Source organism: Bufo gargarizans, chromosome 9 (genome assembly GCF_014858855.1).
Source record: "Bufo gargarizans isolate SCDJY-AF-19 chromosome 9, ASM1485885v1, whole genome shotgun sequence".
NCBI lineage: Eukaryota > Metazoa > Chordata > Amphibia > Anura > Bufonidae > Bufo > Bufo gargarizans.
This window is the reverse complement of record NC_058088.1, coordinates 143,116,330-143,135,022: the sequence shown is the minus strand read 5'-3', so window position 1 is coordinate 143,135,022 and position 18,693 is coordinate 143,116,330. Positions and strand designations below refer to the sequence as shown.

The window sequence follows — 18,693 nt, the reverse complement described above, 5'->3', positions numbered from 1 at the left end:
ATGCTAATTGCATGTCTAAAAGTTTTTGGGGTGTTTTATTTTTACAAACATCTTCATTTAAGATTTTAAACATTTTGTATAATTAAGAGCCAAAAGTGAACATGGCAAAGTACACCAGTACTCTGTGGTAAGAACAACAATCACAGTATGACTATGAGGAGAGAAAATGTGTGAGCACTAACCGTGCATAATGTCCATGCCCACTATGTGGCCAATCTTAAACGGTCATTACGGCTAGGTATGTATAGCGGGCATAGCCAACCTGCGGCTCTCCAGCTGTTGCAAAACTACAACTCCCAGCATGACCAGTCTGCTTACAGCAGGGCATGGTGGGAGTTGTAGTTGGCCAGCCCTGATGTATAGTTTTACGTGGCAACGTTATATTAGAAACTGCTGGTGTATGTAATATCGCTTATGGGTGCAATTCAATTAAGACATTTGTTTTCTTCACCACCTTTTCTTCCCTTTACTTGGTGTTCTATACAGGCGCATCTTAATAAACTAGAATATCATCGAAAACTTTAATTTATTTATGGCTTACATTTAAAAGGGAACCTGTCATCACCTTTATGCTGCCCATACTAACGGCACTATAAAGTAGAGACAGGTGAGTTGATTTCACCGGTCTGCCATTTAAAAGTTAAAAGTAGGTGGTTGCCGAGAACCAACATCACAATCACTACAGACTGGGCCTGGAAAAGAGTCATAGCCACCTGAGAAGAGTCCTGGCTATTCATGAATTCCTTCTCTCCTGCCCATCTGCTGATGACTGACCGTCTTCTACCTAGTTTTCTCCCTTTCTCTAGGAGAGAACTGACAATCATCAGCAGATGGGCGAGGAGAGCAGGAGATTAGGAATAACCAGGACTCAAGTAGATTTGACTCTTTTCAAGGCTTGTGCTGCAATGCTTATGATGCTGGTTCTCAGCAACCACTTAGGGCTCATTCAGACGGCCGTATGCTGTCTGCAAAAATACTGAATGCTATCAGTTTTTTTTCCGGATCCGCAAAAAAAATGACAACATTCAGTATTTTTGCGGACCCATAGACCTCAATGGGGCCATGTGCTGATTTTTACGGACAAGTATAGGACATGTTTCATTTGTTTTGTGGAACCGTGTAATAGAAAAGGGCCCAATAGAAGTGAATGGGTCAACATCTAATCCGCAAAAAAACTGATCCGCATTATAGCTGATGTGTGAAACACTGCTGAAATCAGCATTTCTGTCACTAACTTATACTGCCCTCCGTGAGGTCAGCAAAAAGTGGACGACAGGTTCCCTTTAATGAAAACCCAAAAGTCAGCACCCGAAGATTAGATGATATACGACTAATTATTTTTAATACCGAAATGTTGGCCTACTGTATGTACATATATACGCTCAATGCTTGGACGGGGCTGTGTGATTTACTGCAACAATGTGTCGAGGCGACCAGCCTGTAGTACTTGTCAGCAGAGGGAAGCATGAAGTGCCCCAATAATTCCTGGTGGACAGCGGCACTGACTTTGGACTTGATTACCACAGACTGGAAACTTCACACTGGACCTCAAGCAACTTGGATTGTGTGCCTCTCCACTCTTCCTCCAGAACCTGGGACCCCGATTTCCAAATGAAATGAGGAATGTACTTTCAGCTGAAAACAGGACTATGGACCACTGAGCAGTGATCTGCCAGTGAGCGGAAATCCTAAATATACAATGCATAGCCTACCATGAAATCCCTTGTACATCAAGAACACATTCACCTTTTCGCTACCAGCGGCGTACATGTACGGCGCTGGAGCGATGGATAAACATGGCAGCTACCTGTGTGTGCAGCAGGCACCGTGGCCAGTGGGTATTTGCGGTTTCAAACAGCAGAGACCCGTGGCTAATGACCCTAAAGGTCATTAAAGCCTTCTTAACCTCTCTCTTGATTTTAGTTAAAGTAGCGCTATCCCATGTACTACTACTCCGCCACGATTCCAGCAGTTGCCGGCGTCCAGCCCCTCCTCTCTACCCCTGATACATCGCCGTGCTGTGCAGCATCGCAGCCGGCGATGTATCAGTGTTAGCGATGTAAGAATTTCAGCATTCGCCCTATAAGACACCTCCCACTTTATTTTTTTTTGATGGGGGAGGGGGGAGAAGGCCTCTTATGGGGCGAAAAATATGGTAAATAAAAAATATAAACATCATGGGTATTACCGCGTCTGAAAACGCCTGTTCTATTAAAATATTTGCCATTTTTTTCATCACTTCTCTTACCCAAAACAATGTTAATAAAATGTAATAAAAAAAAATAAAAATCAAACAAACACACACCAAAATGGTATCATTAAAAACGACAGGTCGTCCCGCAAAAAATGAGCCCCCACACAGCTCAGTAGACATAACTATAGAAAAGTTATGGGGGTCAGAATACAGTGATTTAAAAAAATACATTGTAATCCTACTGACCCAGAGAATAAAGGGCACAGGTTAGTTTTGCCACAAAAGAAACAAAACCTGAAAATAGTGAAGGAATTACATTTTTTTCCAATTCCACCCCATTTGTAATTTTTTTCCCCGTTTCCCACTGCACTGTATGCCATATTAAATGGTGGCATTAGAAAGTACAACTTGTCCCGCAAACAAGCGCTCATATGGATACGTGAACGGAAAAATTATTTTTGTTGAATACATAACTTTATTGATAAACCAGCCTGGCTGGTCCCATACCCACACTGTTCAGTTTGCAGGAGCTACATCCACTACACCTCCTGTGGCCATGTTACTACACCCACACATAATTCTTAGGCCCCTTTCACGCGACAGAGTTTTCAGCGCGGGTGCAAATGCGTGATGTGAACACATAGCACGTGCACTGAATCCTGACCCATTCATTTCAATGGATCTCTGTATGAGTTTTTTTTCATGCATCAGTTCTGCATTAAGTGAAAAACGCAGCATGTTCTATATTCTGTGTTTTTCACGCATCCCTGGCCCCATAGAAGTGAATAGGGCTTCAGTGAAAAACGCATTGTATCCGCAAGCAGTTGCGGATGCAATGTGTTTTTCACAGATGGTTGCTAGGAGATGTTGTTTGTAAACCTTCAGTTTTTTTATCACGCGCGTGAAAAACGTATCAAAAACGTATTGTATCCGCAAGTAAAAAACGGAATAACTGAGCGCAATCGCAGACAAAACTTTACTGAACGAATCCGGAGCCAATCCGTCACGTTCGTGTGAAAAAGTATTACTCTGTTCCTAAATCCCATCACTGACCGTCCAGAGGCTCTTCCCTCACCCAGAGTGTGATCAAACATGAAATCAGAAAAAACCATCAAATCACTGGTGTATCTAATCCCATCACAAACGAAATAGCGTGCTATGTACGATACGGCCTGTTGTGCATCTGATACTATCTGGTCTGGTGTCTAAGCTTATGTCAGATACACAGGAAAAGCAGACAGTATCTAAATATATCATCTGTGACACAGTCTACTGTGAAAGATTCTCATATCTGATACGCCCTGCTGAAGTGTGTATCTAATCCCAACTTGGATGATACGCCCTGCTGAAGTGTGTATCTAAAACTTCATGCACATGACCGCATCCGTTTTGCAGTCTGTAAGTAGCCGATCCACTAAATAAGGATCCTGTCCACGTGTGATCCGTATTTTTTGGCAGACCCATTGAATTCTATGGGTTCGAGGTCTGCATTTTGAGGACCAGAATAGGACATGTTTTATCCTATGTGGAAGTGACATACAGATGTGGAAAACATGGACGTCATCAGTGTACTTTCCACATCTGTACGGTTGTGTGCATGTGGCCTAATCCTATGTTTCTTGGTCCTGCTGCAGTGTTTATCTTGGCCCATCATGTGTGATACACATGTGATCCGACCATGATCAGCCTGGGAAACACGGTCCGTTTGCAGGACATCTCACAGGCCAACTGCACTCTACTGAGCAGAACCAGATATGAAAATGTATGATACAGCCAGTCTATGATGGTGGGGTATGTAGACATGATGAGGCAAGTACAGTACAATGGTCCCGCGGTCAGATAAAGACTGGTGGTATGATAAATTGCTATTATACAGTCAGTGCAGGTCAGGGAAGCCGCAGTTGGCTTGGAAAATGTGGCCAACACATGGATCGGGACATGGATTGCAGGGCCGATCACAGTCATTTGCATGAACCCCATCACTCCTAGTGAGCCCCAATAACAGTGCCATCTACAGCATTGCGACAGCACAGTGTAATGTAAGCACTGTGCATGAGTTAGTACAGGCTTCACAAAGAATAGATAGCCGGCAGGCCAGCAGGAGGCAGTGATAATGAGAGGGAGAAGAAGGTGGCGAGGGACTGGAAGATCTGGCAGGAGCGGTCACGTCAGCAATGCCATCTACAGCCTCTGCCTCCTACAGGCAAATATGAATTATGCTCCGCAACACAGGAATCCCCTCCTCCAACTTGGGCCAGGAGTCTGGTGGAAGCCTGGTACAGCTATCAGCAAGTACATTCCTGAGGCCTCAAACAGGAGACACTCATTTCTTTGCTCACCACTCAGCAGCCGTGCCAAACGCCATTTAACTCTTAAGCATATAAATCTAGATTATGCGAGGAGTTTGCTAAGAATGCAGAGACTCTGTTCTCCATGGCGACACTCAAATTTCATTACATTTATATAATAATGCTTTAAACAGCCATATTATATATCAAAATCTGTGTTCCACTGGGGTTAGGTGAACACCTCTTAAGTGTGCAGTATATTGGGAAGTTTAGCCCTGTGCCAGTTCCTAGCACACAGCTAATGTATATTTATGTCAGTTTTATCAGGTAAATCATAATAAATGTGTCAGACACTGTACTTTCAGTAATCTTTTGATATGTCATAGGGACATCAAATGTTTACACTGGTGGGGGTCCGAGCACTGAGAAACCCACCAATCTCAATAACAAGGTAAGAGAATTGGTCATTTTGCATTTTCTCCCTCCTCGATGCAGTACAGGAAGCGAGGCAATTTAGGGGTGGGCGATATGGCCTAAAATCTATATTGCGATATAATTTTAAGCATGTGCGAGATGCGATATATATCGCGATATATTCTATGTTTGGGGGGGGGGGGGGGGGTGTTACATTTTTTTTTTTAACTTTTTATTTAACTATTAGCCTCCTTAGGGGCTAGAACCCTTGTCCTAGTCACCATAATAAAGCTCTATTAGGGTGAATAGGACTTCACACTCTCCCTGCTGCTGTGGGCTTAGTAGCGTCCTGGCTGCCATGGTAACCGATTGGAGCCCCACGATTACACTGCTGGGGCTCCGATCAGAAGCTGCCACCCTGGGTGCCACTGCCACCAATGATTTAATTGTGTGAAGGGAGCGGGGGGTTGTGGCCACTGCGCCACCAATGAATATAGTTAATATGCCTGAATACAAACATAGCCTGCATGTGGAGGCCATATCCAATACCGGGCCTCTATTACTGCACGCCGTGATCCGTCGCAATTAACCCCCCAGGACCCGAGGGGTTAATTACGGTGGACCACAGCTTGCAGTCATAGAGGCCGGGAATGGGATATGGTCGGCACATGCAGGCTATGTTTGTATTCAGGCATATTAACTATATTCATTGGTGGTAGAGTTGCCACAGTCCCTCCCCTCCTCCTACTCTGTTCTCCTTTGTGGTCAGCGGCAGCTGCACACAGTGGGTAGGGAGGGACTCCCTCCTTCTCCACTATCGGGTCAGGAGAACATGGTGCGTGCCGAGAGCAGCGCATTCCATGTTCTACCGCATTATAAAATAAATCTCTATCGTTGGCCAAATTTATATAGTTTATATCGCATATTGTCTAAATCGACGACCCCTACGAGGCATACTCAATAGAAAGTCAACGGGCCCATCTCACTCCCATCATATGCACAGTCACTGAAAAGTATGTACAGTGTATGCACTCCATACTTGCTTGAAGCTCCTTTTGAATAAATAACTGCATCAATGCAGCGTGGCATGGACGCGGTCAGCCTGGGGCACTGAAAAGGTGTTAATGAAGCCCAAGTTACTTTTGTCTGCTTTGTTTGGTCTGTTGTCTTATCTTACTCTTGACAATACCTCAGATTCTCAGGAGGTGAGTTTGCTGGCTAATCGAGCACAGGGATACTGTGGTTATTAAAGGAAACCTGTGAGTCATCAACTTTATGCTGCCCATACTAACGGCACTATAAAGTAGAGACAGGTGAGTTGATTTCAGCGGTCTGTCATTTAAAAGTTAAAAGTAAGTGGTTACCGAGAACTAACATCACAATCACTACAGACTGGGCCTGGAAAAGAGTCATAGCCATCTGAGAAGAGTCCTGGCTATTCATGAATTCCTGCTCTTCTGCCCACCTGCAGATGACTGACCGTCTTCTACCTAGTTTTATCCCTTTCTCTCTAGGAGAGAACTGACAATCATCAGCAGATGGGTGAGAGTGCAGGAGATTAGGAATAACCAGGACTCTTCTCAAGTAGATTTGACTCTTTTCCAGGCCTGTGCTGCAATGATTATGATGCTGGTTCTCGGCAACTGCTTACTTTTAGATCATGAGGGACAAACTGATGAAATCAGCATTTCTGTCACTATTTTATGCTTCCTCAGTGAAGTCAGCAGAAAGTTGATGACATGTTCCCTTTAACCACCTCCCGACCGCTGTACGCACCGATGCGTCCGGGAGGTGGTTGTTTAGTTCCTCCTGGACGCATCGGCGCGTCCTCTCGCGAGACGCGAGATTACGTCACAGCCGGCCCGCGCATGCGCATCGCGGGCCGGCATTTCGCAGAAGAGTATTTCGTCAGCAGCCTGCCGGCCACGATCATTGGCTGGCAGGCTGCTGATTTTTAAAAAAACCAATCAGCAGCCATATAACCCCACATATTAGTAAATATGATGGGGTTATATGGCTGCTGTGCTCCTCTGCTCCTTCTTTTGGTCGGTTGGTTCCAGCAGAGGAGCACATCATTACTGTGAGTACCCACCACACCACATTTAGCCCCCAGATCACCCCAATTAACCCTTTGATCACCCCTTTTATCCCCCCCCGTCAATCACTAGTGAAAGGAAAAAAGTGATCAGTGCAAACTGTCACTTTTTTTTTTCACTGTTATTGACCGTTAGGTTTTAGGTATAGTTTAGGTCCCTTGGTTAGGTAGTTAGCGATCAGTTAGCGCCCAGCCCACCGCACCGCAGTCCGTTATTCGCTGATTAGCGTATCGCTAATCAGCATTTGTACTTTTATAGTATCTGAAAGTGATCAAAACTGATCACGGTCAGATCTATAATAGTACTAGTGTCACTTTAGTTCGCCCTCCACCCAAAACGCAGTGTTTGCCCGATCAGGCCTGATCGGTCGCCCACACGTGCGTTTGCCCACGCCCGCCCCACCGCAGTGACAAAAAATTTATTTTTTTTTGATCACTGCACATTCACTTTACACGCACTGCGGCGATAAAAAAAATCAGTTTTGATAATTTTTATCAACCGCAGCAGCCTCCGGTACTTCGCTAGCCTCCCATTTGTAAGACAGGCTTGCTTTTTTTTTTCTTGGGTAGTCTCAGGGAATACCCCGAAATTTAGTTGCCCACATGTCTAACAGGGGGTATTCTTCTGAAGAGGCCTACAGGCTTCTGACCCAGTCGGATGAGGAGTGGGAACCCTCATCTGATGAATCCAGCGGGTCAGAATACGAACCTGTAGAAAGCAGTGGCTCTCTGACCCAAAGTTCGGACGAGGAGGCTGAGGTCCCTGATAGCACCAGGCGTACCCGGCCCCGTGTCGCTAGACCGCAGGTTGCGCAGGATCCGCTTCAAGAGCAGCAGAGTGGGGCTGGTGCTGTCGGATTACGTGGTGAGGCATACACCAGCAGCCCAGCCCTTCCTGGACCTAGTACCAGCACTGCCGTACAACCTGGTGAAGTAGCGAGCACCAGAAGGGCAGTTGAAGCTGGTACGGTGGCACGTGCAGTAGTGACCCCGTCGCAGCCACCTGCAAAGACGTGCCCGTAGAGCCCCTAGAATCCCAGAGGTGCTGGCAAACCCTGATTGGCAGTCCCCAACTTCAGCCGCACCCGTAGTTTTCCCTTTCACCGCCCAGTCTGGAGTTCGGGTTGAGACAGCTCAGATCGATTCGGCCCTGGGATTTTTTGAGCTGTTCTTGACTGCGGAGCTTTTAGACTTAGTCGTGGCAGAGACAAACAGGTATGCCACACAATTTATCACCGCTAACCCGGAAAGCTTTTATGCCCAGCCTTTCCGGTGGAAACCAGTCCAAGTTTCCGAATTTAAAACTTTTCTGGGCCTCCTCCTCAACATGGGCCTGACAAAAAAGCATGAATTGAGGTCATATTGGTTCACGAACCCGATTCATCACATGCCCATGTTCTCTGCTGCTATGTCCAGGACACGATTTGAGGTCATCCTGCGTTTCCTGCACTTTAGCGACAACACCGCCTCCCGTCCCAGGGGCCACCCTGCTTTTGACCGGCTCCACAAAATTCGGCCCCTCATAGACCATTTCAACCAGAAATTTGCAGATTTGTATACCCCTGAGCAAAACATCTGCATAGACGAGTCCCTAATACATTTTACCGGGCGCCTTGGCTTCAAACAATACATCCCAAGCAAGCGCGCCCGGTATGGGGTCAAATTGTATAAGCTCTGTGAAAGGGCCACAGGCTATACCCACAAATTTCGGGTCTATGAGGGAAAAGATCAGACCCTGGAGCCGGTCGGTTGCCCTGACTACCTGGGGAGCAGTGGGAAAACAGTTTGGGACTTGGTGTCACCCTTATTCGGCAAGGGGTACCATCTTTATGTGGACAATTTCTACACAAGTGTGGCCCTCTTTAGGCATTTGTTTCTAGAACGGATTGGCGCCTGTGGTACCGCGCGAACTAGTCGCGCGGGCTTCCCCCAACGGCTCGTTAGCACCCGTCTTGCAAGGGGGCAGAGGGCCGCACTGTGTAACGAAGAACTGCTCGCGGTGAAATGGAGAGACAAGCGTGACGTTTACATGCTCTCCTCCATTCACGCAGACACGACAATACAAATTGAGCGAGCAACCCGTGTCATTGAAAAGCCCCTCTCAGTCCACGACTATAACCTCCACATGGGAGGGGTCGACTTCAATGACCAGATGTTGGCTCCGTATTTAGTTTCCCGACGCACCAGACGCTGGTATAAGAAGGTGTCTGTATATTTAATTCAATTGGCTCTGTACAATAGTTTTGTTCTCTACAGTAAGGCTGGGAGAACTGGATCCTTCCTCAAATTTCAGGAAGAGATCATCGCGAACCTCCTGTATCCAGGAGGTTCCGTGGCCCCATCCACCAGTGTAGTTAGCCGTCTACACGAGCGACATTTCCCCAGTGTCGTTGCTGGTACCTCAAACCGACCGCCACCCCGAAAAAAAATGTCGTGTCTGTAGCAGGAGTGGAATAAGGCGTGACACCCGCTATTTCTGTCCTGACTGTCCCGACCACCCTGCCCTATGCTTAGGGGAGTGTTTCCGAAAGTACCACACACAGGTACACCTAGCATAGGGATCACATCTCACCAGGATAGGCACACAGGGCTATTAGGGCCCATTCACTCACAGCTGCTGCAAACGTCTCCTTTAACATGGGACAAAGTGCATAACGCACTTCGCCACATCTTTGGGCGATTTGCGCTTTGCACATTGACCCATAGGGAAGGAGAGGTTTGTTCTATAAAGGTTAAAAAATAAAATTAAAAAAAAATAAAAAAAAAAACAGGTAAGCAAACAGGTTAATGTTTAGTTCCAAAAGTTAAAGTTACATGTTCTGTTCCAAAGTTAATAAAATTATTGCGTTGTGGCCTGGTTTTTTCTTTTTTTTTTTTTTTTTTGTCTTTTTACCTTCCAGGTGGACCAACGAATCTACTAGCTGCAGCACCGATGTGCATTCTGACAGAAGCATTGCGCTGCTGTCAGATTACACGCAAGTCGGTGTATGCGGCGCTGCAAGACGGGATTTTCTCCTCTGCAGTGACAGATACGTTTGCCGAGGCATACGAGCTGAGGAGGAGGCGGCGTTCCTATGCTTTGGCAAGCACTTTGTATATATATATATATATATATAAAAAAAAAAATCCCGGCAATGATTTATTCATCCACATCGATTGATGCGAATGGAGAAATCTGGTTTGCCAGGGCATACGAGCTAAGTGGGTATGGATGTAGGGCGGAGCTCCTATGTCCTGGCAGACGCCTTTCCCCTCCATTTTTTTTTTTTGGCAGAGATTTTTTCATCCACATTGATCGATGCGAATGAAGAAATCTGTGCCGTTCATTTTTTTCTTTCAGCCCAGAGGCTGAACGGAAAAAAAAAATCTCATTACCTGTATGCTCAATATAAGGAGAATAGCAGAAACTCCTAATGCTGGCCATACATGTAATGATTGCGGAGACCCTCAAATGCCAGGGCAGTACAAACACCCCACAACTGACCCCATTTTGGAAAGAAGACACCCCAAGGTATTTGCTGAGGGGCACATTGAGTCCATGAAAGATTGAAATTTTTGTCCTAAGTTAGCGGAAAGTGAGACTTTGTGAGAAAAAAACAAAAAAAAATAAATCAAATTTCCGCTAACTTATGCGAAAAAAAATAAAAAAATATGAACTTGCCAGGCCCCTCATTGGATACCTTGGGGTGTCTTCTTTCCAAAGTGGGGTCACATGTGGGGTATTTATACTGCCCTGGCTTTTTAGGGGCCCTAAAGCGTGAGAAGAAGTCTGGGATCCAAATGTCTAAAAATGCCCTCCTAAAAGGAATTTGGGCCCCTTTGCGCATCTAGGCTGCAAAAAAGTGTGACACATCTGGTATCGCCGTACTCAGAAGAAGTTGGGGAATGTGTTTTGGGGTGTCATTTTACATATACCCATGCTGGGTGAGAAAAATATCTTTGTCAAATGCCAACTTTGTATAAAAAAATGGGAAAAGTTGTCGTTTGCCAAGATATTTCTCTCACCCAGCATGGGTATATGTAAAATGACACCCCAAAACACATTCCCCAACTTCTCCTGAGTACGGCGATACCAGATGTGTGACACTTTTTTGATGCCAAGGTGGGCAAAGGGGCGCATATTCCAAAGTGCACCTTTCGTATTTCACCGGTCATTTTTTACAGATTTTGATTGCAAAGTACTTCTCACACATATGGGCCCCTAAATTGCCAGGGCAGTATAACTACGCCACAAGTGACCCCATTTTGGAAAGAAGACATCCCAAGGTATTCCGTGAGGGGCATGGCGAGTTCCTAGAATTTTTTATTTTTTGTCGCAAGTTAGTGGAATATGAGACTTTGTAAGAAAAAAATAAAAATAAAAAATCATCATCATTTTCCGCTAACTTGTGACAAAAAATAAAAAGTTCTATGAACTCACTATGCCCATCAGCGAATACCTTAGGGTGTCTACTTTCCGAAATGGGGTCATTTGTGGGGGGTTTCTACTGTTTGGGCATTGTAGAACCTCAGGAAACATGACAGGTGCTCAGAAAATCAGAGCCGTTTCAAAAAGCGGAAATTCACATTTTTGTACCATAGTTTGTAAATGCTACAACTTTTACCCAAACCATTTTTTTTTTTTGCCCAAACATTTTTTTTTTATCAAAGACATGTAGAACTATAAATTTAGCGAAAAATTTATATATGGATGTCGTTTTTTTTGCAAAATTTCACAGCTGAAAGTGAAAAATGTCATTTTTTTGCAAAAAAATCGTTATATTTTGATTAATAACAAAAAAAGTAAAAATGTCAGCAGCAATAAAATACCACCAAATGAAAGCTCCATTAGTGAGAAGAAAAGGAGGTAAAATTCATTTGGGTGGTAAGTTGCATGACCGAGCGATAAACGGTGAAAGGAGTGTAGTGCCGAAGTGTAAAAAGTGGCCTGGTCATGAAGGGGGTTTCACCTAGCGGGGCTGAAGTGGTTAAATCAGGTATTGGTATTTTTTTGACAGCGTGGGCAGGTGCCAAGTCCTGCTGGAAAAAGAAAACAGAATCTCCATAAAGCTTGTTAGCAGAGGGAAGCATGAAGTGTTCTAAAAATTCCTGGTAGACAACGGTGCTGACTTTGGACTATAAAACAGTGGAACAACACCAGCAGATTACATATCTCCTCACACCATCATTGACTGAAAATTTCACATAACACCTCAAGGAACTTGGATTGTGTGCCTCTGCACTCCTTCTCTAGACTTTGGGACCTTGATTTACAAATTAAATGCAAAATGTACTTTAATCTTAAAACAGGACCAGTTAGCAACAGTCCAGTCCTTTCTCTCCTAGGTCCAGGTAAGACGCTCCTGAAGTTGTCTCTGGATCATGAGTGGCTTGATACAAGGAATGGAACAGTTGAAGCCCATGTAGTGGTAGCTTCAAATACAGTAAAGGAGTTTAAGCATGCATGTGATAGGCGTAAGGCCATCCTTCATATAAGATAGGGCCAGGGGCTATTCATAGTATTCAGTATATTGGGCAGACCAGATGGGCCAAATGGTTCTTATCTGCTGACACATTTTATGTTTCTATGTTCTGGATATGTGTGCGTGTGGTTTCTCTTGAAGCACTGACTCCAGCCGCCATAGACTCCTTGTGAATATCCCCCCAAATTCTTGAATGGCTTTTTTTGACAATCCTTTCAAGGCTGGGGTTATTTATCCCTGTAGCTTGTGCCCCTTTTTCTACCACTATTTCCTTCCACTTAAATTTCCATTAGTATGCTTGGATACAGCTCTCTGTTAACAGCCAATGACCTTTGGTGGCTTACCCTCTTTGTGGAGGGTATCAATGACTGTCTTCTGGACAACTGTCAAGTCACCAATCTTTCACATGATTGTGTAGCCTACTGAACCAGATGGAGGAACCATTTAAAGTCTTGGGAAATCTTTGCAGATGTTTTGTGTCCATTAGCTCATGAGGAGTGGGACACCACGAGTCTAAAATATTGAACTTTCAGAATGTTCTAATTTCCTGAGATAACAACTTTTGGGTTTTCGTTAGCTGTAAGTCATAATCATCAACATTAAAAGAAATAAATGCTTGAAATAGGTCACCCTCTCTCTAATATAGAAGAGTCAGCAGAAAAGCCGGATGCCGCAATCCACTGGCCGGTGTCGCTGCTACCCGCCAGAAGATGTAAAACAGGTCACAACCCCAATTATCAGTCTTGCGGAGGGGTCTGACTTTTTCACAGACGGGAAAATTAGACTTTTTCCTGTCGGTGAAGGACTTGGAACTCTTCACAAGAAAACTGTGTTTTAAGAAGTATTTTAGTGGGGGAGATGATCATTCTGACCTCTTCCCTCTAGAAGTACAAACTCTTAATGATCTCCAATAGCTATTAGACGAACAAGAATTGGATACGTCCAGATTCCCCATACATCTGCACCGCCGTTCACAACATTGGGCCCCCCCACAACATCATGTCCAGCAGTCGACATATTTGTTAAGTTGGTTAAACAAGATCTAGAAAAATTATGCGATATTAGATCTCATGACAATTTAAGCAAGGAACTTAAGAATATGAAAGATGTCATTATAAAACCTGCGGACAAGGGGGGCAATGTTGTGGTCTGGCCGGTGCGAATTTATGAAAAGGAGGTGTTCCGCCAATTAGGTGATGGGTCCTGTTATCGGAAACTGGACTGCAATCCCATGGTACAATATAAACTGGAACTGGATGAAATACTTAGGAGTGCTTATGAGAGTGGTATAATCAGTGCTAAGATGTTGGAGGACCTAGTTACAGATTTTCCAGTGAGTCCCACATTTTACTTACTCCCCAAGGTACACAAAGACCCCAGATTACCACCAGGGAGACCAATAGTATCTGGAATTGGGGGTCTGTGTGAGACCATCTGTCGCTTTGTGGACTTCTACCTACAGAGATGTGTGGAGACTTTACCCTCCTTTGTCCGTGACACCACTGATGTCCTGAAGAGACTCAGTGGGATGCATTTGGACAGCAACATGCTCCTTGTCACATGCGACGTCGAGTCCCTGCATTCGTCCATCTGCCACGGACTACAGACGTCGTGATTCTTTTTGGAAACAACCAACTTGGATAGAGATCTAATTGACTTGGTTATGACAGTACTAGAATTCGCATTGACACATAATGTGTTCACGTTCAAAGATAGTTACTTCCTACAGCTCCGGGGAACGGCTATGGGGGCGACTTGTGCGCCCTCATATGCTAATCTGTTCCTGAGGCTGTGGGAAAGATAGTCCTGAATCTGGAGGGTCACAACGCTGTAGTCTCGTCGAGGTATAATGATGATGTTTTGTTTATCTGGCAGGGCTCTTGGAGGGGTTTTTATCTCAACCTGAATAAATCAGAATATTAAACTTATGTGGAATTATAGTAGGGACCATGTAGATTTCCTAGACCTTGCAAACACTGTGGAGAATGAGGGCTTCCTAGCTTTCGATGTACATAGGAAGCCCACTGCCACCAACTCATTGTTGCTCTCCTCTTCCCCACATCACCCACAGGTCTCTCATGCTATACCCATTGGTCAATTTTGTAGGGCTAGGCGGATATGCTCCAATGAGGCCAGTTTTGAGTGAGAGGCAGAGGATCTATCGAGAAGATTCCTGGAGAGGGGTTATAGTAAGAAAAAAAAAAAAAAAAAAGTGATCAGGAATGGATACATTAGGGCTAAGAACTCCTCCAGGGATAACCTGCTAAATCATTCCCCCCATAAAAAAGGAAGAGCTCATGGCTTCCCCAGATTTATTACCAACTTCAATGCTCAATGGAGACAATTGCAGGATATCCTCCAAAGACACTGGCAGCTCCTTCGAACTGACAGGGACCTAAAGAAAGCCATTTCAGAGAGACCACTGGTCACCTGGAAGAGAGCAAACAATCTTAAAGGACATGGTGACTAGGGGCCATTATGTGGCTCCGAAAAAAGGTGGTCTCTTTAGTGATCAGGGTCCAGTGGGGATTCTTTCCATGTGGTGACTGCACTGCAGTCAGTATATGGTGAGGACGGATAAGTTCACTAACACAAGCAGGGAGAAGGAATATAAAATCGTACATCACATCTCCTGCAAAACAGAGGCAGTGAATTATCATGCTGAATGCCCCTGTGGTCTGATCTACATTGGGATGACCACAAGGACACTTAAGACGAGAGTTTTGGAGCATATTCGTGATATTAAGGCGGCCGCTTAGATCACTGAATGTGACAAACTCAAAAAACTAAAACCAGTGGCAAAGCACATTAGGGAAGCCCACAACTGTAATCCTAGAGGTATCTCTTGTAAAGGGATTGACAGGGGGGGGGGGGTTCTGCTCAATACTGTAACTGCTCACGGACTGAATGAGGCTTTGCGTTTCAAATCCTTTCTTTAGTTTAGTTTCTATGTTGACTTCTTTAGCGATTTTAACTATTTTCTTATTTATACAGTTTCTTATGTGGCCATATAACCTGATGACTGGAGAGGTGTGAGGAGAGGATTCGTATACATTGTGAACATGGCGACAGACTATCATGGAAATACTATGACGGACCTCTATATTTATGACTTGTGCCTGATACATGTTGTCACTGTTATGTACTCGTGGATCTATTGTTTATCATTAGGCCTCCTTTGATGTTAATATTGGGTTGTACAATTATTGGTTATAATATAGTACTCTAACCACACTAAGTGTATTGTGTCGCTAATGTGATTTGTGATGCTAGCCATCGCAATCACTATGTGGCTATACACAACACTGTCATTTTTTTATTTTATTTTTTTAATTCTCATTTCTTTTCTTGTTTTGCGTATTCACTCATAATTGGCTTTATAGCCCCAATCACACTAGCGATACAATTTATTTTTTTCCACTTGAATGATTTAGTAGGATCACCCTCGTATTTTTGTTGTTTATTATCTTTATTCACGTAGCACTTTATACGAGATGGCCTGTGCTTCCGATCCATGTTGTGGGATGGCAGTATGACCATCTCGTTCTTGTCAGTACTGTTTTGCTTTGCACTAGGATCAAACTATGCAATTTAATTATGATATTTACACGTTTATATTATAAATTCTATGTATCGGGTTCTCATGCATTAATTAATCAACTATTTTGTTTGCCATGTATTTTTTACCTCTATGTACTGGGGATTGAGGACAGTAGGGTACAATCATGATATATGGGATTATAAAGTGTATATTATATTATGTATTCCTATATTATGTATTCTATTATGCCATTTACATTCCCATGATCACGTATGATATTTGTCTATAGCAACTTTTGTATCATGAGTACATCAATGGGACATCATGTTTTTGGCCAAATTATGGCATATACATAGTACTAAATGGTATGTCATGTAATAACCGTGATATTATGTATCAACTTTCTCTTGATGGTATTTATGCCTAGATGTATTCCGCTCCGTATGTAGACTCTATACAGGGCTCCCCATTGCGGGGTTAATATATTAGATATACTTTGGACATCCTGCTGATCGGATCAGCTGATACAGCGCTATGCATTGATGCGCTGCGCGCCGGGTCACGTGGTGACGCAGCTACGTCTCCTTGGGAGGCGGGCTGGAATGCACATCGCCGTCATTGGGTACTCTGCGTGCATCATCAGACATGGAGCGCTCGGTAGTAAGTATCAGCTGTTGTAACTGTCCATTATGATCACATGCCCTGGAGCTATATGGTGGATATGGCCACACTCATTTACCTTCTGAGGAAGCTGAGGCGACACGCGCGTCGAGGTTCTTAGCCAGTCCCGTGCCTGCTGCTTTTACCCTCCATCAAGTCTCATGGTATGCTTTAACTCTGTTACCCACAGATGAGCTCCTTCATATCCTTTACAATAAGGCTTGGTGTGTGTGGTCTCACTTATGTGAGGGCTCTATATATATTTACATTTTTTTCCCCCTTTATTGCTAGACTCTAGCGGATGTTTGATTATTTGTCTTTCCTTACATTTTGGGCTGAGCCTCAACTGGTGGTTATGCACCAGGGTGATGATCACATGAACTACAATTGGAAGAGTCATATTTTATGGGCTATTGTGTTGTGAATCACCCCAGGGCATACTACTGGTATACTTGACATGTTTTCCATCTTCTGGCGGGTAGCAGCGACACCGGCCAGTGGATTGCGGCATCCATCTTTTCTGCTGACTCTTCATACCCTTTTCTTGCTACCTTTAATATTTTAGTAATCATGATATGTTTATTATAATTAAATAAAAGTATATATTTTTTTTAATACACTGGGCATTATCTTGTTGCTTGTTCAAAAACACTACAGGTTTATATGGTTATTCATTCCCTGCCCTAACTTACGGTTTTACATTGAGGCTTTTCTTTTTTGGTTCTATAATATAGAAGTTTTGCTTTTTGAATTGAATTACTGAAATACATTAACTTTTCAATTATATTCCAATTTATTTAGATGCACCCAAGATAAAATTAGCACTCCTCGTTCCAGCGACTGGTAGGAGTCCCTAATGTAAGTTCCCCACCAATCAAAACTTTTGTTTCTCTATGACATATCAAAAGTTTTCTGAAAATTCTGTGACCCTTTAACCTAACAGAGTAGAAAATAAAAAAATGCCTGGTCATTCATTAAGGCCCAAAATAAGCATTCAGTTCCTCATTCAATATAGTAAAAAAAAAACTGAAAGGTCAGCACAAACAAAAAAACAGTTTCCTCCCAGGTGTGTATGGAGCTCCTAGAGGTCCACTCCAGTAGACTATAGCTATGTCAGATTAATGCCCTGCTTTCAGTAATCCCGAGTTACAGCCTGTATTATATCCTAGAGCTGCACAGAAAATTCTGCCGGTTACCACAGAAACCAGAAAACAAGCCTGCCATCAGACAGAGCCCTAACTGAGCTCATACTACCCAGAGACCGCTCATTTTTCCAGAATCAGATTGCATAACAGGGTCTAGGGAATACAAGCCAATAGAGAAAGTTCTAAAGAGACATTAAACCAGCAAAGAATGCTGGGAGATTTGAGATTTAAAGGAGGTTGTCCGCTTTTTACTATTGATGACCTATCCTCAGGACATCCAGCACCTCCACTGATCAGATGTTTGACGAGACGGAGCCGTCCCATGGAAGTGAATGGGGGCAGCGTACTTGTTATTACATTGCTCGCTGCTGCGGAGAGCAGGTAAACAAAGCAGAGAAGCCAGCGCTCAAAGAGTGCTGCCTTCTCTTCAAAGAGCTGATTGGCCAAGGTGCTGGACCCCCAGCGATCGGATATTGACTTCCTATCCTGAGAATTGGTCATCAACAGTAAAAAGCAGACAAACCCTTTAGGCCTGCAAATATGTAAATGCAAATGGGGTAATAATACAGGAAGAATTCAGGATCAATATAGGGTAAAGGTCCTTTTACACAGATGGATGATCTGGCAATTTATTGGGAACCAAGGAGACTCTCACGATAACTGGCAGATCATCAGCGGAGATGAAGGCAACATTTACATGCAGCAATCACCTCCGCTGTGTGGGGACCAGCGATTGATACGGAGATATCGCTTGTCCCCATAGAAATTCATTGTTCCTGCGTAGAAGATTGTCGTTTAGACAGTACAATCTACTGCACAGGGACAATGATTTTTAGTGCTTGCTCGTTTACTGGGTTATCATCAGCACCTTTACACTGGCAGATTATTGGTAGG

General features: G+C 44.0%; 1 protein-coding gene across 1 annotated transcript in view; it reads right to left on the bottom strand.

Moving 5' to 3' along the window:
* LOC122946143 (radixin-like) overlaps positions 1-18,693 on the bottom strand; it is a 138,543-nt gene that overhangs the window by 55,732 nt on the left and 64,118 nt on the right. The window lies entirely within an intron of this gene.